This window comes from Haemaphysalis longicornis, unplaced genomic scaffold (genome assembly GCF_048455015.1).
Source record: "Haemaphysalis longicornis isolate Haplotype H1 unplaced genomic scaffold, Haemaphysalis longicornis Haplotype H1 scaffold_4, whole genome shotgun sequence".
Classification (NCBI taxonomy): Eukaryota; Metazoa; Arthropoda; class Arachnida; order Ixodida; family Ixodidae; genus Haemaphysalis; species Haemaphysalis longicornis.
This window is the reverse complement of record NW_027526361.1, coordinates 199425250-199447025: the sequence shown is the minus strand read 5'-3', so window position 1 is coordinate 199447025 and position 21776 is coordinate 199425250. Positions and strand designations below refer to the sequence as shown.

The following is a 21776-nucleotide window of genomic DNA, read 5'->3' as shown; positions in this document are numbered from 1 at the left end:
TGATAGAAGCTGAATAATCGGGTTTCGCGATAGTGCATCAGCTTCGATGTTTTCAGAGCCCTTTTGGTGCTTGATGTTTACATCATACATGGAGAGTTTCAAGGACCATCGAAACAGACGGCCTCGCGGATTCTTGATGTTTTTAAGCCACTGTAGCGCAGCGTGATCGGTGACCACCGTAAAAGGTTTTCCATGTAGATAGCAGTGCCCTTTGTCGATAGCGTCAATAATTGCCAAGCATTCAAGCTCTGTGATGGCGTAATTGACTTCATGCTTGAGCAGCTTGCGTGAGTGGTATGCAACTGGGTGCTCCCGGCCTTCTTCATCAGCCTGCTTCAAAACGGCGCCGATACCTTTGCTGGACGCATCACAGTACAGCAGACAAGGTTTGGAGGCATCGTAGATGGCAAGAACCGGCTCTTCCGTGACACATTTCTTCAGCTTTGTGAAAGCCAGTTGGCAGTCAGAGTCCCAGTTCCACGTAGCATCTTTGCTGAGGAGGCACGTCAGTGGATGGGCAATTTCACTGAAGTGAGCGATGTACCGACGGTAAACGTTCACGGTACCGAGAAACCGCTGCAGCTCTTTCGGGCGCGATGGTGTGGGAGAACGCAAAATCTCCTCCACGTTGCTTCGTTTCGGAGTGACTACGCCATTTGAAACCCTGTGTCCCAGGTACTCAATGGATGTTTGTGCGAATTGACATTTCTTCATTTTGAGCCTGACGCATTCGCTTTTAAAAGCGTTTAGAACGGCGTCGAGATGCTTCAGATGGTCAGAAAACGTATCAGAATACACCACAATATCATCGAAGTAGTTCGTGACGTGCGCTAAGCGGTGTTTTGCTAGGATGGACTTGACAGCCCGCTCAAAAGTGGCTGGGGCGTTCCGGAGACCGAAAGGCATAACAAGCCATTCGTAGTGACCGGTACGTGTCACAAAGGCTGTTTTCGGAATGTCTTCCGGGTGCATCTTGACGTGCCAGTAACCCGATGTGATGTCTAATGTGGAAAAGTGCGTCGATTTCCCGAGAGAGTCTAGAACGTCATCAATGCGAGGGATGGGTTGGTAGTCGGGCACCGTCACTGCGTTCAGCTTGCGGTAATCTATGCAGAAACGTGTGCGCCCTTCTCCCTTTTTCTCTGCCAGAAGTGCCGGGGCAGCGTACGGAGACGTAGACAGCCGTATTACGCCTTGCGTGAGAAGGTCGCTGACTTGTCTGTCCATTTCGACGCTATCGGCTTCTGAGCATCGATAGGGATCCCTGCGGATGGGGACGTTGTTTGTGACGGGAATGCGATGCATCTCGCTACTGATACACCCAATGTCAGTTTGTGATTTGGAAAAAATGTTCTCATACTTGTGGAGAAGTTGCTTAAGTGCACACCTCTGAGTTTCATTTAGGTGGCCCAAATCGGAAGCTTGAGGTTCCTGTACACAAGCGTTTTTGTCAGCCGCGTAACGGACTTGTGGGCGTTGGGAGTGTAGGACATCATTTCCTTGGCGTAGGGTCAGGGTGTCGAGGTCTAGAAACAAGTTGAAGAGGCTGGCGCTGTCCAAGCCAAGAAGTAGATTGCTCTTCATTCCTTGCAGAACGTGCGCTTCTATTTCCTTGGAGATTTTTCCCATTCGTACTTTTATATTGACGCGACCCAAAGTTTTGGTAGATGATGTTACTTGATCTACAGTGATGCATGAATCTCTCATTATTTGTAGGCGAAGGGCTGTCAGCACTGCTTCGCTGATACAGGTAATTGTGGCTCCGGTATCAAGAGTAGCGCTGACTGGGTGCCCGTTAATGAGTGCATCAAAGTGAATTAACATAGCTTTGGGTCGCCCTCCTCGTTTCCCTGGTTGGTAGCGAGGGCGGAAATGCTTGCGCGTTGTGGGCATTCATTGTGCCAGTGCATCTGTCGTGGCAAGCCGGCCATGGCGCAATGCCTGCATTCGGACATGGGTGCTCGGCCCGGCGTATTAGGCGGACGCTGATGGGAATTGCCGCTCGGTGCATTGATCTGTGCGTGTCGACCTGGTGGAACACAGTGCGACTTAGCTCGGTTCATAGCAGCCTCTACTCTAAGCGCAGCTGAAAGCCACGCTGCTGGGGTGGGTGGAGTAAGCCCGGCAAGAGCCATTTCCATTTCAGCAGGAAGGCCGTCGATGAGTCCTGATATAAGGTTTGCGTCCTTTAGTTCAGCGAGGCGTCCCAGATGGTCCTTCGTATTGTGCAGTAGTTCAACCTCATGATACGGAAGGACATTTTTGCGGAATTTAATGGCCCCGGATAGCTCAGCCGGTATACGGATAGGCTTTTAACATAGCGGTCTAGGGTTCAAGTCTTTGCTCGGGCGAGCACATCTTTTTTTCTGCGCGCGTTTTTTCTTGGTTTGTAAGGTTCGAGAGACACCTCTGGTAATCATCGCTAATGCGTTCTCCTTGTACCTTAATCTGCCGTCGATATACCGATTATAAATAGAACGATGGTCCTCTCTATTCCGTATAAGTCCAACCTCAGGATACGGAAGGACATTGTACGGTCTTTTCAACGGGCCCGGATAGCTCAGTCGGTAGAGCGTTAAGCTTGTAACCTAACGGTCCAGGGTTCAAGTCCCTGTTCGGGCGAGCACATCTTTTTTTCTGCGCGCGTTTTTTCTTGGTTTGTAAGGTTCGAGAGACACCTCTGGTACTCATCGCTAATGCGTTCTCCTTGTACCTTATTCTGCCGTCGATAGACTGATTATGAATACAACGTTGGTGCTCTCTATTGCGTATTAGTCCAACCTCAGGATACGGAAGTACATTGTACGGTCTCTTCAACGGGCCCGGATAGCTCAGTCGGTAGAGCATTAGGCTTTTAACCTAACGGTCCAGGGTTCAAGTCCCTGTTCGGGCGAGCCCGTATTTTTTTGTCAGCGCGTTTGTTGTTCGTTTATAAGGTTTGAGAGACATCTCTGGTACTCATGTCTAGAGCGTAATCCTTTTACCTCATTCTGCCGTTGATAGAATGATTATATATGGAACGATGGTCCTCTCTATTGCGTATTCGTCCAACCTCAGGATACGGAAGGACATTGTACGGGCTCTTCAACGGGCCCGGACAGCTCAGTCGGTAGAGCGTTAGGCTTTAACCTAACGTTCCAGGGTTCAAGTCCCTGTTCTGGCGATCCCATCTTTTTTGTCAGCGTGTTCTTTGTTTATAAGGTTCGAGAGACACCTCTGGTACTCATGTCTGAAACGTGCTCCCTGTACCTCATTCTGCGGTCGATAGACTGATTATAAACGGAGCGATGGTCCTCTTTATTGCGTAGTACACCAACATCGGTATATGGAAGGACATTCTACAGGATCTTGAACCCTTCGAATAGCTCAGTCAATAGAGCGTTAGGCTTTTAACCTAACAATCCAGGGTTCAAGTCCCTGTTTAGGCGATCACATCTTTTTTCTCCGCGATTTTTTTCTTGGTTTATAAGGTTCGAGAGACGTCTCTAGTACTCATGTCTAGAGCGTGCTCTCTGTATGTCATTCTGCCGTCGATAGAATGATTATATATGGAACGATGGTCCTCTCTATTGCGTATTAGTCCAACCTCAGGATACGGAAGGAAATTGTACGGGCTCTTCAACGGGCCCGGATAGCTCAGTCCGTAGAGCGTTAGGCTTTTAACCTAACGCTCCAGGGTTCAATTCCCTGTTTGGGCGAGCACATCTTTTTTTCTCGGCACGTTTCTTCTTTGTTTATAAGGTTCGAGAGACACCTCTGGTACTCATGTCTAGAACGTGCTCCCTGTACCTAATTCTGCGGTCGATAGGCTGATTATAAACGGAGCTATGGTCCTCTTTATTGCGTAGTACACCAACATCGGTTTATGGAAGGATATTCTACAGGATCTTGAACCCTTCTGATAGCTCAGTCAATAGAGCTTTAGACTTTTAACCCAACGATCCAGGGTTCGAGTCCCTGTTCGGGCGATCACATCTTTTTTCTCCGCGCTTTGGTACTTGGTTTATAAGGTTCGAGAGACATCTCTGGTACTCATGTCTAGAGCGTGCTCTCTGTATGTCATTCTGCCGTCGATAGAATGGTTAGATATGGAACGATGGTCTTCTCTATTGCGTATTAGTCCAACCTCAGGATACGGAAGGACATTGTACGAGCTCTTCAACGGGCCCGGATAGCTCAGTCGGTAGAGCGTTAGTCTTTTACCCTAACGGTCCAGGGTTCAAGTCCCTGTTCGGGCGATCCCATCTTTTTTGTCGGCGTGTTCTTTGTTTATAAGGTTCGAGAGACACCTCTGGTACTCATGTCTAGAACGTGCTCCCTGTACCTCATTCTGTGGTCGATAGACTGATTATAAACGGAGCGATGGTCCTCTTTATTGCGTAGTACACCAACATCGGTATATGGAAGGAGATTGTACAGGATCTTGAACCCTTCGGATAGCTCAGTGAATAGAGCGTTAGGCTTTTAAGCTAATGGTCCAGGGTTCAAATCCCTGTTCGGGCGATCACATCTTTTTTATCCGTGCTTTTGTTCTTGGTTTATAAGGTTCGAGAGACATCTCTGGTACTCATGTCTAGAGCGTGCTCTCTGTATGTCATTCTGCCGTCGATAGAATGATTATATATGGAACGATGGTCCTCTCTATTGCGTATTAGTCCACCCTCAGGATACGGAAGGACATTGTACGGGTTCTTCAACGGGCCCGGATAGCTCAGTCGGTAGAGCGTTAGGCTTTTAACCTAACGGTCCAGGGTTCAAGTCGCTGTTCGGGTGATCCCACCTTTTTTGTCGGCGTGTTCTTTGTTTATAAGGTTCCAAAGACACCTCTGCTACTCATGTCTAGAACGTGCTCCCTGTACCTCATTCTGCGGTGGATAGACTGATTATAAACGAAGAGCTGGTCCTCTTTGTTGCGTAGTACACCAACATCGGTATATGGAAGGACATTGTACAGGATCTTGTATATATATATATATATATATATATATATATATATATATATATATATATATATATATATATATATATATATATATATATATATATATATATATATATATATATATATATATATATATATATATATATAGCGAATCAGAATAGGAAATGAGGGGCTCGTTGTAATAAGACAGAACTAATGGTTGGCAGTCAAGAAAACCTCGGAAAGCAAAGGGGAGGCTGTGGTAGTTTATCGAAACAGATAAAGAATTTGGAAAGACAGAAAGGGGAGAAAAAATGCCCGCCAGGTGGGATCCGAACCCATGACCTCCAGAATTCCGGTCCGGTGCGATAACCACTACGCTACTGGCGGGGCGATTTTCCCATCCACTTTGTGGGGTATTTATGTCAACGCGATTTTTTTTCCTGTGCTTGGGGGTGGTAGCCAGTGCCATTCCGTCTTCTCGGGGTGAAGGGGACCTTCTTTTTAACCCACGGGCCGTGACTCGAGCGTCTACGACGTGTCGAGAGTGGTTGACCAGAGTTGAACCCTGTTGAACGCTGAAAGCCAGCATTTGAAAGCCAGAGTTGAACGCTGGCTACCACACCCAAGCACAGAAAAAAAATTACATTGACATAAATACCCCAGAAAGTGGAGGGGAAAATCACCCCGCCGTTAGCGTAGTGGTTATCGCACCATACCGGTATTCTGGAGGTCGTGGGTTCAGATCCCACCTGGCGGGAATTTTTCTCCACTTTCTTTCCAAGTTCTTTATCTGTTTCAATGACCTACCACATCCTCCCCTCTGCTTTCCGAGGTTTTCTTGACTGCCAACCATTATTTTCTGTCCTATTACAAAGAGCCCCTCATTTCCTATTCTGATTCGCTACATGCATAGCGAGGGCCTCTGTTATGGCAGTCTTGGTGCCATAGGGAGCTTAACAGGGTTCAAAGCTGGTCGACTACTCTCGACACGTCGTAGACACTCGAGTCACGGCCCGGGGGTTAAAAAGAAGGTCCCCTTCACCCCGAGAAGTCGAAGTGGCGCCGGCTACTACCCCCAAGCACAGGAAAAAACATTATATTGACATAAATACCCCAGAAAGTGGAGGGGAAAATCGCCCCGCCGGTAGCATAGTGGTTATCGCACCAGACCGGTATTCTGGAGGTCGTGTGTTCGGATTCCACGCGGCGGGCATTTTTAGATGCGGAGAGAGAAAAGACTTTATTTGAGCACTAGTTGGGCTAACGACGAGTGGCGACGAACGCTTGGAGGGTGCCGGTGACCTGAGCTGCTCGTTCAGCAAGTCCTTGCTGGACTTGAGGGCCGAGCTGCGTAACGCCGCCTCCCAGTGCTCTTCAGAAGAGATGAGAGCGAATGAGTTGTGGGGGCATTGCCAAATGATATGAGACTGTTTCGGTGGCTCCGCAGTCGGGGCATTGGGGGGAAGGAAATATTGAGGGATAAATTGCATGTAGTCTGGCGCGACAAGGGAGGGTATTGGTTTGTATAAGGCGCCAGTATCGTTCCTCTGCGATAGAAAGCGACCAGTGGGGTGGAGGGTAGCGCCGGCGAGAGAGGCGGTAATGGCAGGTAATTTCCTGGAAAGTTAATAGGCTGTCACGGGCTGATTGGGAAGGAATGCGACTTGGCCCAGCTCGGACGGTTAGCTCTCGAGCTGCAAGGTTAGCCGCTTCGTTACCTTCCAGCCCCGCATGGGCTGGAGTCCAAATCAGCTCCGCGTGGGAGGTGGGAGGATTTCGAAGAAGAATTTTGAGAGCCTGCGGGGAAATGTTACCACGGGCAAAATTTCGAATGGCCGTTTTCGAATCAGAAATAACAATTGTTGGTGTAGGCCGGTGAGTGAGCGCAAGTGCAATGGCCGCCTCTTCCGCAGTGGCAGGGGAGCGCGTTACGATAGTTAGTGATTGGTAAGGGGGTGCTTTAGGATCGAACAGTGCGGTGACTGCATAAGCATTGTGGTGGCGATAACTGGCGGCGTCCACATATGCGGTGGTCGGGCCCATAGGGTACTTACGGGCGAGCACGCATGCACGATGTTCCCGGCGTTTAACATTGTGCTCCGGGTGCATATTACGGGGAATTGGCCGAACGAGTAGGAGATTGTGTAAGTCCGGAGGAATGCGTACTCTCTCGTCAGTAAAGGTCGGTGCATGAAGCCCGAGCGAATCTAAGATGGATCTGCCTGCAGGGGTGGTAGAAAGGCGGTAAAGTTGAATCACAGAGTGGGCTTCCATGAGCTCTTCAGCTGTGTTATACATGCCTAGGCGTTCCAGTTTGGCAGTGGAAGTGCTTTGAGGGATTAGAAGCGCCGTTTTGTAGATTTTTCGTATGAGGCAATTTACATTATGCAGTTCTGTTTTAGTCGGATTTAGGTATGGAGAGAGTATGTGATGCGACGTATCACGAAGGCATGAATTAGTCGGAGACGCTCAAATTCGGTCATTCCCTTGTTGCGGGCTGTTATGCGACGGATGAGGCCCATAGTTTGATTGACATGAGATGTGAGCTAGGAGATGTATCGGGTGTTGGCTCTGTTGCGCTGTATGATCAAGCCCAGTACTTTAAGTATAGAGACACTTCGCACGGAATTATTCTGAATTTTGATCGCTATGTCCGGAGTGTAGCATGACCGGCGGGGAGCAGGGAGGGTCATGAACTCCGACTTAGTAGAGGAGCACTCAAGACCGGCGAGTGCCGCTTCGCGACTACTACGTCTGTGCCTGCCTGAAGCGCCTCCTCAATTTGTGCATCACTACCTCCGGCGCACCAGAGAGTGATGTCATCGGCATACAAACTATGTTTAAGGTGGGGGATTTGAGCTAAGCGTTTAGGGAGATTAAGAGCCAGATTAAAAAGGAGGGGAGAGAGGACTGCTCCTTGAGGGGTACCAACTGAAGGCATGTGAATAGTGTCAGATACTAGGTCACCGACGTGTATTACAGCAGTACGATCAGTGAGAAACTCTTTAATGTAAGTGTAAACTCGCTGCCCGGGGTGAGTCATTGCCAGATTTTGGAGGATAGCTTTGTGTGAGACTCTACCGAAGGCTTTGGTGAGATCTAAGGCTAGAATAGCAGCAGTATCTACCTTAGATGGAGGGATGATGATCTCATGGTGGAGTTGGAGGAGGAGATCCTGGGTCGAGAGACCCTGCCTGAAGCCTAGCATTGTGTGGGGAAGTGAATTGGCCTGGGTGAGATGTTGAACTAAGCGGGTATGAATTACGTGTTCAAGAACGTTACCTACGCTGGAAGTTAGAGATATCGGCCTGAGATATTCCAGTTTCAATGGTTTTCCAGGTTTCGGTATCAATGTTATTTTAGCGTGTTTCCATGAAGAGGGAAGAATGCCTGTAGTCCAAAAGTGATTGTAAAATTGTGTAAGGATGGAGATGGAGTTGTCGTCCAAGTTTCGGAGGAGTTTATTGGTGATACCATTTTGCCCAGGCGCCGAGCCAGGCCGGATCTTCATGAGTGCTGCTCTAACTTCCATTTCTGAGATTTCCCTGTCCAAATCCGGATTACTATTGCCTGCGTATGCCGGGAGCTCTATGGTGTTCCCTTGGGCTATGTAAAGTGTACGAAGCTGTTCGAGGAGTTGTGTATCATCACCGGGAAATTGTTGAATGATTTTCATAAGCCGATTATTAGTAGCTGCGCGCGAGTGACTGGGATCTAGCATGTGTTTAAGGAGGGCCCAAGTACGCCTCATACTGAGGTTTCCTTTCATCTCTTCACACACTTGGCTCCACTGTGCTCGGGCGAGCTCAGAAGTATAAGATTCTATCAATGTAGCTAGGGTGGCTAACCTTACTTTAAGGCGTTTATTGTGTTTCTGCTTGCGCCACCTACGCTGTATGCTGCGATAGGCCTCCCAAAGATGATGCAGGTGGGAGTCTACTGTTTCCGCAGGTATTTCAGGGTCCACGGGACTGTCGTGAGCACTTTTGTAATCGATAATTTGATTGACCCATGACTGATACGTGTGTCCGCGGCGTCGGCGGTGGTCCGGCGTCTGCACACCACCGTTTCTTGGCCAATCCCCCACGTCTTATACTCGGGGGTATGTCTCGCAGCGTCAGGGGTGGTCCGGCGTCCGCAAGCCACCGTTTTTTGGCCAATCCCCCACGTGGGTACGTGTCCTAGAAGAGGAACAACAACAACAACAAAAACTCCAGTTGTGCTTGCGCTTGACTCCGTGATTGTTCAGATGAAGTAGGATGGAAGCAACAGTCTCGTCAGTGAGTGTGCTGACCCAAATAAGTGAGAGCATCAGCTCAAACACTAACAGCAATTACACCCGACTACAATCCACGGAACGTGTATCGATCTCGTCTCTACCAACTGCAACGGCGACGACTGCATACAACCGCTGCTACGAGATCCCCTGACAGTGCACTTCAGCGACCATAAGGCCGTCATACTCAAAGTAGGAAGACGTGCAAACCTAAATAAAGACCTTTAGATACCACTTCAATCTCGTCTCACTCGCGTATATACGCATACAATAAGGAAAATTACACACATCTCCCCGAAGGAAACCATGAGTAGGATATATGAGCATTACGCGGCTCACGACATTTCCACCAAATTTCGCTGACAAACATAAATGAAACGCAAACGGAACCCCCATGACGCTCCCCATCCTACACATGGTCCCCTTCGAAGAGATGGGTATTTCTCCACTTTCTTTCTTTCCAAATTCTCTATCTGTTTCAATTACCTACCACATCCTGCCCTCTCTCTCTCTCTATATATATATATATATATATATATATATATATATATATATATATATATATAATGGGTACAGGCATGGGTACAGGCGTCCCTGGTCGAGTGCAGACCCTTGAAAGGGGAATCCACGCCTGGACAGCTGCCTTTACCCTATCGAGGTGCCCCTGACCCTTGTCCATCTGGCGGGGCCCCCGGCCATCATGCCGCGTTGCGCCATTTCCGGGGGTGAAAGAGTCTGGCGGCATGTCCTGCCACAGGCGGTTGCGAGTTGAGCGTCCATCGTGGCTGTGGAAGGCACCATGTGAATTCGTGTTCCTTGGTGGCGCCGGGCACCTACCGACAAAATAGGTACAAGCGACTCCCCGGCCTGGCGCTCGCGTGTGGGACTACAACGCTCGGGAAGTTCACCCGGCTTGCACAGGAAATCGCCCCTATGCAAAGGGGCGGCTGCAAAAAAGCAGGAACTTTATATATATATATATATATATATATATATGTGTATATATATATATATATGTAACGCAGGAGACATGGCGTCCGTCGAACCAACACCTTTATTAACAACTTCTCCTTCATCGTCCACCACTATCGCACCGCACCGTCTGATTTCGGTGCGCAAAAGCCCAAACATAACGAGTGGCATGATCAACGGCCAAGTGAATGAACCTTTTTGAAGAACCGTAGTTCGCAAAACCTCCGATGGTATCCATGGCCAGAAGATCAAATGGTTGTTCAGCTGGTGGTAGGGACTCCAAAGATCCGAAACGCTTGGTCTTCGTCTTCTCGCAGCGCTGACAAGTGTCACAGTGGCGAATGTATTTTGAGACGTCGGTGATGATGTCAGGCCAGTAATATTGGGGAGACAAAAGTCGCAATGTCTTCTTGACTCCAACGTGACCAAAAGCGTCATGAGCCTTCTGAAGAAGAGAAGGTCGCAAAGCAGCAGGAACGTAGACTTTTCGAATCCCTCTACGCGTCACTATGACCATTCCGTTCTCAATAACGTGCTTGCAAGGCGGTTTGTCGTTGGAATGCTCTTGCAGTTGGTTAGATGATAGAAGCTGAATAATCGGGTTTCGCGATAGTGCATCAGCTTCGATGTTTTCAGAGCCCTTTTGGTGCTTGATGTTTACATCATACATGGAGAGTTTCAAGGACCATCGAAACAGACGGCCTCGCGGATTCTTGATGTTTTTAAGCCACTGTAGCGCAGCGTGATCGGTGACCACCGTAAAAGGTTTTCCATGTAGATAGCAGTGCCATTTGTTGATAGCGTCAATAATTGCCAAGCATTCAAGCTCTGTGATGGCGTAATTGACTTCATGCTTGAGCAGCTTGCGTGAGTGGTATGCAACTGGGTGCTCCCGGCCTTCTTCATCAGCCTGCTTCAAAACGGCGCCGATACCTTTGCTGGACGCATCACAGTACAGCAGACAAGGTTTGGAGGCATCGTAGATGGCAAGAACCGGCTCTTCCGTGACACATTTCTTCAGCTTTGTGAAAGCCAGTTGGCAGTCAGAGTCCCAGTTCCACGTAGCATCTTTGCTGAGGAGGCACGTCAGTGGATGGGCAATTTCACTGAAGTGAGCGATGTACCGACGGTAAACGTTCACGGTACCGAGAAACCGCTGCAGCTCTTTCGGGCGCGATGGTGTGGGAGAACGCAAAATCTCCTCCACGTTGCTTCGTTTCGGAGTGACTACGCCATTTGAAACCCTGTGTCCCAGGTACTCAATGGATGTTTGTGCGAATTGACATTTCTTCATTTTGAGCCTGACGCATTCGCTTTTAAAAGCGTTTAGAACGGCGTCGAGATGCTTCAGATGGTCAGAAAACGTATCAGAATACACCACAATATCATCGAAGTAGTTCGTGACGTGCGCTAAGCGGTGTTTTGCTAGGATGGACTTGACAGCCCGCTCAAAAGTGGCTGGGGCGTTCCGGAGACCGAAAGGCATAACAAGCCATTCGTAGTGACCGGTACGTGTCACAAAGGCTGTTTTCGGAATGTCTTCCGGGTGCATCTTGACGTGCCAGTAACCCGATGTGATGTCTAATGTTGAAAAGTGCGTCGATTTCCCGAGAGAGTCTAGAACGTCATCAATGCGAGGGATGGGTTGGTAGTCGGGCACCGTCACTGCGTTCAGCTTGCGGTAATCTATGCAGAAACGTGTGCGCCCTTCTCCCTTTTTCTCTGCCAGAAGTGCCGGGGCAGCGTACGGAGACGTAGACAGCCGTATTACGCCTTGCGTGAGAAGGTCGCTGACTTGTCTGTCCATTTCGACGCTATCGGCTTCTGAGCATCGATAGGGATCCCTGCGGATGGGGACGTTGTTTGTGACGGGAATGCGATGCATCTCGCTACTGATACACCCAATGTCAGTTTGTGATTTGGAAAAAATGTTCTCATACTTGTGGAGAAGTTGCTTAAGTGCACACCTCTGAGTTTCATTTAGGTGGCCCAAATCGGAAGCTTGAGGTTCCTGTACACAAGCGTTTTTGTCAGCCGCGTAACGGACTTGTGGGCGTTGGGAGTGGAGGACATCATTTCCTTGGCTTAGGGTCAGGGTGTCGAGGTCTAGAAACAAGTTGAAGAGGCTGGCGCTGTCCAAGCCAAGAAGTAGATTGCTCTTCATTCCTTGCAGAACGTGCGCTTCTATTTCCTTGGAGATTTTTCCCATTCGTACTTTTATATTGACGCGACCCAAAGTTTTGGTAGATGATGTTACTTGATCTACAGTGATGCATGAATCTCTCATTATTTGTAGGCGAAGGGCTGTCAGCACTGCTTCGCTGATACAGATAATTGTGGCTCCGGTATCAAGAGTAGCGCTGACTGGGTGCCCGTTAATGAGTGCATCAAAGTGAATTAACATAGCTTTGGGTCGCCCTCCTCGTTTCCCTGGTTGGTAGCGAGGGCGGAAATGCTTGCGCGTTGTGGGCATTCATTGTGCCAGTGCATCTGTCGTGGCAAGCCGGCCATGGCGCAATGCCTGCATTCGGACATGGGTGCTCGGCCCGGCGTATTAGGCGGACGCTGATGGGAATTGCCGCTCGGTGCATTGATCTGTGCGTGTCGACCTGGTGGAACACAGTGCGACTTAGCTCGGTTCATAGCAGCCTCTACTCTAAGCGCAGCTGAAAGCCACGCTGCTGGGGTGGGTGGAGTAAGCCCGGCAAGAGCCATTTCCATTTCAGCAGGAAGGCCGTCGATGAGTCCTGATATAAGGTTTGCGTCCTTTAGTTCAGCGAGGCGTCCCAGACACATTTTTTCATCGTAATACTCCTTGAGGCTCTGGCCCGATTTCAGGCGGCAATGAATGAACTGACGGAATGGATCCGCGATGGCGCTTGCGAACCGTTCGGTCATGCATGCAACGAGGTCCTCCCAAGCTGTGCCAGTGTGAAACACCTCGGTAAGGTACCAGCGAAAGGCCTCACCTTCAAGGTAATCGGAGAAATTGCACAACTTGTCTCGCTCGGTCCATGCAGCGGCCGCAGTCTTCACCTCGAAGAGTCGGAGCCACTTGTCAAAGGGAACATCGTCGCTTGCTCCCGAGTACTTGGGGATGGTGATGGCTTTCTTGGATGTTGTCATGATGCGGGGTTGCACGGTAAATCCTGTCGACTAGTGTAACGCAGGAGACATGGCGTCCGTCGAACCAACACCTTTATTAACAACTTCTTCTTCATCGTCCACCACTATCGCGCCGCACCGTCTCTTGGTGGCTAATCTCCCATTCCGGCCAACTGCCCTGCACCATCCATCTGCGGGACGTCACATATATATATATATATATATATATATATATATATATATATATATATATATATATATATATATATATATATATATATATATATATATATATATATATATATATATATATATATTGTGAGCGCTGTCTTCACAATGATTGCTTGAGTGGTCATTCTCCCTATTGTGTCCAAACACACTATCATCAGCATCGTCTCGCCCACGCATCGTTTGGTGTCATCATCGTATCGCTGGGCTCGCGCGATCCTTATCATCACCGGAGTTCGTTGGTTTGGCTGGCTGCTGAGTAACGGCTGCCGGAATAAACACCGACCTGCATTAGGCCTGCTTGCCTGCTTTCCTCTCTCAATATATATATATATATATATATATATATATATATATATATATATATATATATATATATATATATATATACATATATATATATGTGATGACTGGCGTCCCACGAGTGGGGAAAAACCCGGACGACGGCGCAGAGCAGGTTCCACGAGAAGAAGAAGAAGATGGTGACCGGGCCATTTTCCATTAGAGGGTGTGTGCCAGGAGGGGAGTAGCATCATCATGGAGGGCTGGCCTAGGTAGCGGAGCGAGCGGCGGAGGTTCCGGAGGGCAGCTGGACCAAAACGACCGGCAGGCGGGTCGAGGCTTTCGTGGCTTTCAAGGTTCGAGGCTCGTGGTCGCTCCAGCGGGGTGATGTCGACGGGCCTGTGACGCGGAAGACCGACGTCGCCGTTCGCGAAGCTGTCAGATCGCCGCGACGTCCCTCGGAGTCGCAGTTCCGAGGCAAGGCCTAGCGAGCGGAGCCAGCGGCGAGTGACTCAGCGGAACTGTGACTGGTCCGCCGTCTTCCGAAACCCTGCAGCGAGGGCGTCAACGCCGTGGCGACTGAGCGCCATCACTGTGGGACCGAGCGTGAGCGTGGCATTGATTTTTTTTTTTCCCGCTTCTTTCCCGAACTCTAGTGGGTCGGACCTGTTTGTATTTTTTTATTTCGCTTGTGTGCGCGTTCCGTTTCCAATATATTCAGTGTTGAGTTACCTGTTCAAGACCATGGCGTCAACTTTCTTGTGATCTTCCTCCGCGAGTCACACACCCCGTCTGCTTAACCCCAACGTCCTCACAATATATATATATATATATATACACATTAAATTAGAGTCACCACGAAAAACATAACAATATTAAAGTTATGTTTTTTCGTGGTGACTCTAATTTAATATACTATTCAGCTGCCAAGCCCTGCACTGTTATATATATATATATATATATATATATATATATATATATATATATATATATATATATATATATATATATATATATATTTATATATATATATATGTATATATATATATATAGTATAAGTAAAGAGTCGGATACACAGCCGCGACGGCCGCTTTTCTGCTGGAGGCGAAAAGCAAAAACGCCCGTGTGTACGAGATTTCGGCGCACGATAAAGATCCCCAGGTGGTCAAAATTAATCCGGAGCCCTCCACTACGGCGCGCCTCATCGCCTGCGTTGCGTCGGCGCGTTAAACCCTACAATCAATCAACGGATACACAGCAAGAACAATAACAAACAATGTTTACTTACGTAGCGGCAACGGAACTTGCCTTCATCAGAGTAAAGTTACATAATATTACATGCCGAATTGGTAAGGCATTCGAGATCTAATCGACTACTACTACTATGTGCGTTTTATTGGCGCAAGGGCGTCTGAGGCCAAAGAGCGCCAAGACAATGTTTGTTCACGTTTATTGCTAAAATACCATGGCGATGATGGGGATGTACTTGATAAAAAATAGTGTACAGATGGGTGTAAAGGGCCCTTACTCTAAAAGGGGAGGATGATTAAGATGAGAGGTAACAATGATGATTTGTAAGTGTGACAGGGCTGGGGGCATCATAACATGACCCTAGCTCCAGCGATGGCAGTGACGTCCATGAAACCTGTTATGAAAACGCTCCGAACCACCCTCACTGTCATCGGGTGGCCCTGATGTCACACATGGTATGAGATGAGTGCTAAAAATCCAATGTCAGCGAGGTAGGCTAAAAGGCGTTCACTTCTGATCGGGGGTTGATCGGATAAAAACAAAGATGGGTGTAAGGGTATCGTGTAGGTGTATAGTTCGGTGAAGTGTCGTTTCCTTGCTTCATGGTATGCCAAACATTCAGTTAATACGTGGAGAAGTGTAAGTCGTCGTCCGCACTTCTCACAAGCAGGTGGTGCTGTTCCGTTTAAAAGGTATGAGTGAGTAGCATGTGTGTGACCTATCCTTAATCTACATATTGATATTTCTGTGAACCTGTTCCGTTTGTCTGTGTTGTATTTCCCTATTTGTGGTTTTATAATGTGTAGTTTGTTTTCGATTTGTGTGTCCCAATGTAACTGCCAGCGCCTCCGAATCCTACTCCGAACTGATTGCTTCATGTCTAGGTAGGGAACATGTGGAATATCTACAACACTGCGGAGAGCCGCCACAGCGGCATTCTGGTCAGCAATTTCATTGCCCGAAATGCCGCTGTGCCCAGGTACCCAGCAAACTATTACAGTGAGTTTTAGAGCGTAGGCAGCCATTATGGACTTTATAAGTCGATTTAAAATGAAGTTCTTCGTTGGTTTTCCTGAATGAAGAGCTAGTACTACGCTTAGGGAGTCTGTAAAAATAATGGAACTGTGTATTCTGTTTTGTGTAATGTGTTCCACAGTTGTTAAAATGCCGTGTGCCTCTGCTGTGAAAATACTGGTACTTTTGTTCATTGTCTTTGTGATAGCAAAGTTTGGGCCATGTGCAGCGCATGACACAGAATTAGCAGACTTGGAGGCATCTGTGTAAAACGTTGTGTAGGGATATTTATGCCGTAGGTGTAGGAAATGCTGTAAGACGAGTTCTCTTGGTGCAGTTTTTTTGTTAATGGCTCGAAAAGATAAATCACAAGAAACCGGGGACATTTCCCAAGGAGCGACAAGGTCTGTGATCGAAGTTCTGTAAGTCTCGGTAAGAGAAATCCTAAGCTCCTCAGCTTGCACTTTCACTCTCAACGAGAAGGGCAGAGATAAAGACGGCCGACTGAGAAACAAGTGCATGGCAGAGCTGTCGTGGATAATAAGTGAGGAAGGATGATTTTTTATAGAGGCTGTCTTCACAGCATACAATAGGTCTGTGTATAAGCGCTGGTCTTCCAGGCACCACTGATCACATTCCACGTATAGGCTTTGCGCAGGACTTGTTCGGAAGGCTCCAGACGAAAGGCGAAGCCCCAGGTGCAGAACAGGGTCAAGCATTTTTAAAGCGGTTTTCCAAGCTGACCCGTATACTACGCTCCCATAGTCCAACCGCGACTTCACTAAACTGTTGTAGAGACGTAGCAGGCACAGCTTATCTGCGCCGTAGGAGTGGTGGGATAGGACTTTTAGGATATTCATCGCCTCTATACATTTTATTTTGAGTAGCTTTATATGAGGAATAAATGACAGCTTTTCATCTAGCAGAATGCCTAAAAACTTGTGCTCCTTTTTCACAGGCACAACTACTCCATTGAGCAGGACGGTGGGCTGAGGGTGAATACCACGCCTCTTCGAAAACAGGATGCATGTGCTCTTTTGAGGATTTAGCTTAAAGCCATTTTCTTCTGTCCACTTTACAAGCCTGTTTGTGGCAAGTTGTACCTGCCGCTCACAAATAGATAGATTACAGGACCGGAAACTGATGTGAACATCATCCACATAAATGGAGTAAGAAATTGTACGGGGCAGAGCTTTTCCGAGGGTGTTCATTTTAACTATGAAAAGTGTGCAACTCAGTACTCCACCCTGAGGAACGCCATTTTCTTGCATATACAGCGCAGATACTGCAGCCCCGACCCTCACTCTGAATGTTCGTTCAGACAAATAGCTTTGAATGGCATTAAGCATATTTCCACAAATACCAAAACATTTTAGGTCCCGCAGGATGCCGTAGCGCCAAGCAGTGTCATATGCTTTTTCTAGATCAAAAAATATAGACATACAATAAAGTTTGTTCACAAAGGCATTTTTCACATAAGATTCAAAAGCGACAAGTTGGTCCATTGTTGACCTGCCCGACCGAAACCCTGCCTGGCAGCTGTCGAGAATACCATTGTATTCCAGGAAGTATAGTAACCTTCTGTTAATCATTTTTTCGAACAGCTTACACAAGCAGCTGGTCAAGGCAATGGGGCGATAACTTGAAACGCAGGAGGGATCCTTTCCCTGTTTAAGCAATGGCACAATCACAGCTTGTTTCCATGTCTTAGGAAAGTGCCCGACCCGCCATATCTTGTTAAACAAAAAGAGGAGAGTATGAATTGTGTCTGTATGAAGGTGTTTGATCATGGTGTACGTAATGTTATCAGCACCTGGCGCAGAAGGCTTGCAACCGGCCAACGCAGTCATGAGCTCGTGAAGAGAGAATGGACAGTTATAGGAGTCATTCGATTGTTTGTGGTCACGTATGGACTTCCGCTCAGCCGACTTTTTGTAGTGCATAAATGTGCTTGTGTAATGTGAGGAGCTTGAGATGTGTTCAAAATGTTGCGCCAGCGCATTTGCCTGGTCCTCTAAGGTGTCACCAGTGGTGTTAACAAGGGGTAAGTTATATGTCCTTTGTCCATTTAGTTTTCTTATCCTATTCCAAACCTTTCGCGTATCTGTGAAGGCATTTATGGAGCTTAAGAAGGACCTCCAGCTATTGCTTTTGGCCTGACGCCGAATGCGCCTTCCCATGGCTTTGGCGCGCTTGAATGCTACAAGGTTGTCTGCAGTTGGATATCTGCGAAGAATGCCCCACGCCTTGTTCTGTGCCTGGCGCGCTTGTCGACATTCTTCATTCCACCAGGGTCGCTTTAGGTTACTTTTGCTACCAGAAGTCTGGGGAATGAATTTCTCTGCAGCATCAAGAATATGGGCTGTGACAAGGCTACACGCTTCATCAATACCCAAGTGTTCTATGGAGGTGTGCGAGAGTTGAGATTTCTGCTTAAATTTCTCCCAGTCTGCAGCGCTTTCTTTAAACCTTTTATTTGAGGTTGCAGGGTAGGGGTCTTTGTCTAGGCACTTCAAGATTACTGGGAAGTGGTCACTCCCTAACGGGTTTTTGTCCACCTGCCACTCAATGAGTGGGAGAAGAACCGCAGAACCTATTACCAAGTCTATGTGTGAGTACGTGTTATGTGTGGTGTTATAGTATGTTGGTTGTTTGTTGTTAAACAGACACGCACCAGACGATACCAAGAACTGTTCAATTAAACGGCCACGGGCATCGGTTCTCCCAGAGCCCCAGAGTTCGTTGTGTGCATTTAAATCTCCGACTAGGATGAAGGGTTCCGGAAGCTGGTCCACCAGGGACTCGAATTCTGAGGTAGACAGACGATAATCCGGGGGAATGTATAAAGCGCATATGATAATCAGCCGACCGAAAATGATAACGCGGACAGCAACCGCCTCAAGGCTGGTGAGCAGTCTAATGGACTGGGAGGGGATCGATTTTCGGGTCACAATGGCAACCCCGCCAGAGGAATGAGCAAAGACATCTCTATCTTTCCTAAAGACAGTGTATTGCCTCAGAAAGTTACTTTGCTTGTGATTGAGGTGTGTCTCTTGGAGGCAAACAATACTAGATTGATGTTTATAAAGAAGTTCAATACATCATCTAAGTTTTTTATGAGACCCCTACAGTTCCATTGAACTATGTTCTCAACAGCAATTATGCGTCAGAAATAATAAATCGAAGTTTTTTTTTTTTTTTCAGATCAGTGAGTCTTGTTTAGGGCCTGTGATGCGAGGAGCTGGTTTTTTCCCACGGCCAAGAGTGCTGCGGCGCTCATTTCGTTCCTTAGGTGCTGGTTCAAATGCCAAAGTGTCCATATCCTCATATGACACTTCAGGTGTCATCGAATTGGTACCCTTCCGTCGAAAACCTCGAGGAATGGTCCCTGAGGTGGCCTCAGCCTTCTCAGTCGGAGCCTGCGGTGCAGGAGGGGACGGGGTCTGTGTGGAGCCCCGACAGTTCGTGCTCTCAACGCCCTCGAGTGTTGTGGGGGCGAACGGAGCTGGACTGGAAGCAGAACCAGTCCCAACAGCGTCCGTCGCCACGTCCTCCACGGGCTCCGCAGGGGTAGCGTTTGGGCGCTGGGCTGTGAGTGGCAGCCCGGCAGGATCAGGAACCACCAGGGACTCTGCTGTGGAGGCAGGAGAGATCTAATCGAAAGGCGTGGGTTCGGTCCCCACTCTGGGCGCGTGTTTTTCTTTCTTTCGTTCTTCCGTATATTTTTAAAAAATATATTAACTTCATTAACCGTACTAAAAAAAAGAGCCTAACCAAACCCCTATGCCTCCTTTGGCGTTGTAGACTGCCGACTTATCTTTCTGTATATATCTATATATATATATATATATATCTATATATATATATATATATATATATATATATATATATATATGCGGGGGCACGGCACCGCATCCAGTATGCACGCGATTTACCCGCTGCTCTTCCAGGTTATGATATGCGCCACTTGCTCCTGGTGGACGGATTCCAGTCAACTGATTCCCGTCGATCCACCTGTGCCTGTGCGTTCACCGATTTGCGACGTTCCCCCGCCGAGATTGGACGCAACGCCATTCCGCAGCTGGCAACCCGGATGGATGACGACAGCGCTCAACAAGACCGGCGCGGGGCATATAACTGACCGACGCATCGTCCGCCTCGGGCACGGCACCGCATCCAGTATGCACGCGACTTACCCGCTGCTCTTGCAGGTTATGATATGCGCCACTTGCTCCTGGTGGACGGATTCCAGTCAACTGATTCCCGTCGATCCACCTGTGCCTGTACGTTCACCGATTTGCGACGTTCCCCCGCCGAGATTGGACGCAACGCCATTCCGCAGCTGGCAACCCGGATGGATGACGACAGCGCTCAACACGACCGGCGCGGGACATATAACTGACCGACGCATCGTCCGCCTCGGGCACGGCACCGCATCCAGTATGCACGCGACTTACCCGCTGCTCTTGCAGGTTAGTTACCTCCGCGGTACTTCATGCTTTAGTAGTAGTAGTCGCTGTGTGATAGCGGTGTCGTGCCCAACTGAGTCGATTGAAGTGCTGAAGCGATCCTTGGCGCCTTGACATTCCTTGTGTTCGCGTTTATTCAGTTTGCTACTCATGATTTCTGGTGATGTTGAGTCAAACCCGGGGCCAACGATGACAAGGTCGGGGGCTGAATCATCACACACACTGGTTTCAGCGCTTGAAGCAATTCAAGCGCTAGAGACGACTCAGGCAGTTCTGTTGGCTGACCTAAAAATTCTTAAAGAAAAACAAGCAGCCTGCGACATCACTATTGGTAACTTGACAGCGAAGGTTGCAGCATTAGAATCAAGCATAGGTACGAATATTGTGCCCGAGACGAACGTGCCCAACATTGCCTTATGCGACTTGACAACGAAGGTAGCGGCGTTGGAGTCAAGCATCGCCTCGAGAAGTGCAGCTGAACCAGGCAACGCAGTAGCTCCCTCGAGCGACATTTCACAACAACTTGCAGCCATTACGTCCAGGTGTGAGGACGCCGAAAATAGACTCCGGAGATCAAATCTTTTGTTCTTTGGGATTGAAGACGACCAAAAAGAAAAGTGGGCAGCATCTGAACTTAAAGTAATTAAATTCTGCTCAGAGAAGCTACAAATTTCAACCAACAGTGCACAGTTTGAGCGAGTACACAGGCTGGGCAAGTACGTGGAAGGGAAGAACAGACCCATTATCGCCAAACTAACATTTTGTAAAGACAAGCAAACTATACTCTCATCGGCGCACAAGCTAAAGGGTACACAGCAATCAATTGGGAAAGATTTCTCGCCAGCTACGCGACTAATCCGAAAAAAGTTATTGGACTTCGCTAAGCCACTAAACGTGTCTTTCAAACTTGCAGTAGACAAGCTTCTAATCGATAACAAGACTTACATTTATGACCCTATCACCAGCACCATCGTTTTGTCGAAAAGATAGCTCAAAGCTAGGCGCCGCACAATGAGCGTGCGCCAGGCAACTAAGCTACCTCTCACCCCCCCGTCCATGTTATCATTATCTTTTAGTAACATACGAAGCATAATACCTAAACGCGACCTTGTTGGTTCCTTCATAGATGATAAGACCTCTGATCTTCTCGCCTTTACTGAAACTTGGTTGCATCCCGATGTTAACGATAATGAAATTCTTCCTGATCACAATTCTTACAATATTTACCGTAAAGATCGCAATGACAGAAGAGGTG

General features: G+C 48.1%; 7 non-coding genes across 7 annotated transcripts; 6 read left to right on the top strand and 1 right to left on the bottom strand.

Annotated features, from left to right (window-relative positions):
* Positions 1-2549: 2549 nt before the first annotated feature.
* Positions 2550-2622, top strand: Trnat-ugu (transfer RNA threonine (anticodon UGU)). The gene has a single exon. It is a non-coding gene; the product is annotated as a tRNA-Thr (tRNA).
* A 198-nt stretch (positions 2623-2820) lies between these two features.
* Trnak-uuu (transfer RNA lysine (anticodon UUU)) lies at positions 2821-2893 on the top strand. Its single transcript has one exon. It is a non-coding gene; the product is annotated as a tRNA-Lys (tRNA).
* Positions 2894-3625: 732 nt separating this feature from the next.
* Trnak-uuu (transfer RNA lysine (anticodon UUU)) lies at positions 3626-3698 on the top strand. The gene has a single exon. It is a non-coding gene; the product is annotated as a tRNA-Lys (tRNA).
* Positions 3699-4165: 467 nt separating this feature from the next.
* Positions 4166-4238, top strand: Trnak-uuu (transfer RNA lysine (anticodon UUU)). The gene has a single exon. It is a non-coding gene; the product is annotated as a tRNA-Lys (tRNA).
* A 189-nt stretch (positions 4239-4427) lies between these two features.
* Positions 4428-4503, top strand: Trnak-uuu (transfer RNA lysine (anticodon UUU)). Its single transcript has one exon. It is a non-coding gene; the product is annotated as a tRNA-Lys (tRNA).
* A 197-nt stretch (positions 4504-4700) lies between these two features.
* Trnak-uuu (transfer RNA lysine (anticodon UUU)) lies at positions 4701-4773 on the top strand. The gene has a single exon. It is a non-coding gene; the product is annotated as a tRNA-Lys (tRNA).
* Positions 4774-5238: 465 nt separating this feature from the next.
* Trnas-gga (transfer RNA serine (anticodon GGA)) lies at positions 5239-5311 on the bottom strand. The gene has a single exon. It is a non-coding gene; the product is annotated as a tRNA-Ser (tRNA).
* Positions 5312-21776: the final 16465 nt, after the last annotated feature.